General features: G+C 35.2%; 1 long non-coding RNA gene across 1 annotated transcript; it reads left to right on the forward strand.

Annotated features, from left to right (window-relative positions):
* The first annotated feature begins 1,074 nt into the window (after nucleotides 1–1,074).
* LOC131687702 (uncharacterized) lies at nucleotides 1,075–2,456 on the forward strand. The gene is made up of 2 exons (XR_009305212.1): nucleotides 1,075–1,158; nucleotides 1,213–2,456. It is a non-coding gene; the product is annotated as an uncharacterized LOC131687702 (long non-coding RNA).
* Nucleotides 2,457–4,712: the final 2,256 nt, after the last annotated feature.

The following is a 4,712-nucleotide window of genomic DNA, read 5'->3' on the forward strand; positions in this document are numbered from 1 at the left end:
TCCATTGTTGCGTTATGTTTATGCACATGGCCAGATAGATAGTTTTTAACTGGGACGTGACGTGTGGATACGAAAAAACCTAATGTCAATTGCAGCCAGGAGGAGCTGTCAAATGCAGCCAAAGGGAACCGTCAAATGCAGTCAGGGGGAACTGTCAAATGTAGCCAGTCCATTTAAAATATGTGAGGAAGAAAGAGTGGCTATGCAAGACAAGAGATCAAATGAACAGAAAAAAAAGAAAAAGAAAACATATATCCACGGGTTTTGTCCCAGGATTTTAATAGAGAACATGAAAATTCGATTTGTTTGCATTTGGCAGTGGGCCTTTTTCAAATGTTTGGCTAGAAATTCCTTACTTTTACAATGAATCATGTACAAGAAAAGTAAAAATGTTAAATTTAACGGAACAATGTTTGATGCCGACATCAAATAAAAAATTACAGCTGAGCGACCTTGTTTGGAAAGTGTTAACATTTGGCAGCGAACCAAACCAAGTTTCTCATACTATGATCGAATGAACAAAAATTCCAAGACCATGTAAACAATCTCTCTGAACTGCCAAAAAAGTGAGGTTAAACATTATCATGCAATGTTCTCCACCGAGAGGTTCACTTTAGTTTGTTTACATAACCAATGAACTTTGTACCGCGACTCACCACTTCATTTGCCGCGTTGCCAGGAATTCAAGCAAAAATATTCAAAACAGTGTTGCCCAAACACACATTTTGAGTCCCACCATTCTTGTAAAGGTGAAAACAATACTCAACATTCTTGCATTTTTCAAATTTAAAAAAATCATTAAAAAATCACGATAGCTCCAAATAGTCTCATTTTAACGGCAATATTCTTAAAAATGTGTAGTCTTTTGAATAAAAATAAGAAAAAAGGGGGTTAGGTCGGACGAGAAAGGTCTATTTGCGATGTGACGATCCAAAGGGATGTACAACGAAATAGCGACAATAAACAACTTCGTTAAATTATACAATTTAGACAACTATTTAATATCGTGGTATGGTTCTCTACCTAAACGATGAACACAAATAGATTTCAGATTTTCTAGATATCTACTGCTCGGGCTAATGCGCAAACAGACCTGGCATCCTTGGTTCTCATACTTACACTTTTTAATCATGGCGTCAACTTGCACTTCAGCTTCGGGTAGGTAAAGAAATAAAATATTTATTTTTTAAACCAAAGAAACATTTTTTGCAGGAAAAGTTAATTCTAATACGAGCGCGGTGCAACTCGTCATCGTTTTTTACGATTGCCTGGAAACGATCATCGTGGGGAACATATCTCTCCCTCACTTCAACTAGTTTTCGGATTTGAATTTCTTGCTGTATGTACACTAGAAACACCTGCCACGAATACCCATTCTTCATCTGAATTACTGTTGGCGGAATAAAAAAAGTTCGGTATTGCCTCATCCGTCCAACGATAGTGGTACACTTGATCGTTTTAATGTGCATTAACCAGTGACATACCCTCAACTCGGCTGACGAATAATTGTTTCGGCATATAACATGTTTTACTTCGGAATCCATAAACGAAAACAAGTGTCCACCGAAACAATCTTGCAGTTGTACATCATAACAGTTTGGGTATAGTTTACCTAGACCGTTTCACTGGTTTTGGATCGCATCACAGAGACGGATCATAGTCGATGATGAATATTTCGTACTTTTTATCATGTTTGCATAGACATAGTACTTTCGCTTGATTCTTGTGGTGATCCTATACGGGCTATGTCAAATAAAGCGGACTATCTATTGTCATCCAGTGCACCAGAGGTTTTCCTTCCGGCTGAATTTGATTCCCAAGGATTTATTCTAAGTAGGTTTAAGCTTGGTCGATTTGAGTTGCTATGAACTGAACTGGCGGAACCGTGCAATTTCAACAGGCCGACCCGAGTTCGATTGGAAGCATCACGATTTGGATACGGATGACGGTGGTTACCAGCGGTGCTCTGACGAGATGTCTTTTCCATGGGGTTGGTAATTATTACCACATTGTGGTGGTGGTTATAGGTTGTGTGATACCATTTCCACAAGTTCGTGATTTTATAACTATTTCCACAAGTTCGTTCGGCAACCAATCGCTGTGATCGTCTGTGATTGGCGCTTTGGACGTTGCAAACGAATCAGGATGGTGCACTCTAATTCGACTATTCAAGAATTTTAAAGGTATAGTAGGAGCATGAGGTTGTACTGTTTTAGAATGTTGCTGTTAAGAGATCGTTAATAAACTATGTTTTAAAAGCTATATAGGAAATTGTAACATGCGGGAGCAAGCGAATATATTGTCTAACATTTTAAGGGATAGATAGCGGCGTTTTCAGGAAGCAGTAGGCATCGCTTAAACTTCAATTATGTATGTTGGTTGTATGTTGGTATTTCTTTTGAAAATGTTAAATCATCGAAGCTAAAATGTTTAAATAAAATGCAACCTCCAATTAACCCTGTCCTGTCTACGACGTTTTTTCTCATTTACAAATCTAAAATAACATTTTTGATCAATAGTGCAATGCAAATCCCCTCTCTCCTGCTTCAAATTATAGCCTATAGCTATTGCATGAAATTTTAAGTGATGCTCTGGATCACCGCAAGCTGCATACAGTGCTTTTGGTAACGCGTTTTATACTACTATTTGAATTTGTATATATATTAAAGCAGTAGTTGTTAAAATCACTAGAATAAACCTAGACATAGTTCAATGAGAATTAAGTTAGACTTTAATGATATTATGAAAAATAATTTTATTCTTTTATCAAGCATAATGTATAAAACTGAGGGAAGCCCATTTGGCATAAAGTCATTTGGCATCGCGTCGTTTGGCATAACCATAGCGAGATTCAAGTGGTCATTTGTGCATAAAGGTCATATAGCATAATCGAATAAAACAAAATTGAAGATAGATTGCCATTTGACATAATGACTATTTCACATAATACCAATACTTATTCGGCATAAAGCCACTCGGCATAATGGCCATTTGGCATAAAGTCGTTTGGAATAATTATAGCCGTAAGCACAAAGCCGTACTAACTGTTTTTAAACCGGCCTAAAATATTTGGTAAGCTTTAATCAAACGATGCTGTCATTTATATGGCTGCGTTCTGATCTGCGTTACACGTCAATGTTAAAAAACAACAAATTCAAGTTAAAGAAAACGAGTAAATTCATTCCGATATTTTCTTGTAGTAAAATAGCTTTTCTTCGTCAAATATCTCGTTCCATAGGGTTTGAGAACAATTTTGTCAACTTGTTGCCGATATGTTTCTGAACATAGAACTTTAACGTGTTGGATAGTTGAAAGTTGGCCGATGATGTGCAGTACTTTGTAGTGACATAATATGCACAAAAGAAAATAAATTGATATGCATATGCATGTTTTTATTCAGTTTGAATAGGCGTTCGTCGAGTTAGAGGTGGCTAAACCATCGGTTGTAATTGGTGCCATGATAGTTATTTCTCGACAAAAATATGATTACTGGTTAAAACCCAACTGTCAAAATTCTCTTTGAAAGGAAATTCCGGACAAACCGTCGCTGGATAAACAGTTCATAGCAGTTAATGGAAGAGAAAATTTTTCTCTTTTGTTTACTGCCAACAACTGTGATTGGCGAGTAACGGTTTGTCCGGAATTCCCTTTCAAAGAGAATTTTGACAGTTGGCTTTTAAGCCGGAATTATATGTTTGTCGAGATTTCAAACTTTGATTAAAAAATTGGTTAAAATATTTCAATTTGAATTTAAAATGAACTGTGAGTGTCATTCTAATTGAACATGATGCCTATCGACGTGGGGGAGAACATTTATTTTCGTTTCAAGTGAATTTTCACAAGTTTGGAATAAAGATCAATTATCAATGAAGGTCTCCGTATTAAAATTATACGCGTTTTTCAGCGAGGTTTAAATAAAAAGTAAACAAAGATAAAACAGAAAATTAAACTTTGACAAAATGATCATTTATATTCACGAGCGTTATATTTAATTTTTTTTGCGCTGTGGCAGACATAATATAGATATATTTCAATAATGCATCCATGCAAATTGGAACGATTTATGCCAAAAATCGAAATAAATATATTGATCACCGTTGTGTTCACAATAAATTTCAAAACATTTTGCATTCAGAATTTTTATGTGATTTTATTCTTATTTGAACATTGCACATATTTAAAATCAATTATTTACTCTTAGCTTAGGGTATTGTGGAGCTAATTTCTAAGCTGTTAACATTCTGATTCAATTTGCTAACGACCAGTGTAAGTAAATTCATAAAATATTGCATTTTACAATCTATATCCAATTGTCATTTGTTTGGATCTATCCCCTAAAAACAATAATTTTCTTCTGTTATTTACTTTCTTTGATGTGTGATACAACAGATATATGGGCAATCATTCGTGAAAATATGTTATCGATTTTTATTAACGAATTAAATGGTCCCGCTTATTCTCTTAGCGATAAGCAAAAAGAAAAGAATCAAAACAATTCTTATTGTAGTTCTGTTTTTAATTCACAAAAACAACTTTGAACAATTTATCCAAACGTGCTCTACTGTAACCCTTTGATGTGCAATTGGAATCAAGCGTGTAGAGAGAAGGAAAGAACGAGGAAATAAAAAAATGCGGGTAGATAAACACGGTAAAAAAAACTTTACCCATTTTATGTATTCAAATTGCCCATTTTCGGAAGTTATTCGAGCTGC

This window comes from Topomyia yanbarensis, chromosome 1 (assembly GCF_030247195.1).
Source record: "Topomyia yanbarensis strain Yona2022 chromosome 1, ASM3024719v1, whole genome shotgun sequence".
Taxonomy (NCBI): Eukaryota; Metazoa; Arthropoda; class Insecta; order Diptera; family Culicidae; genus Topomyia; species Topomyia yanbarensis.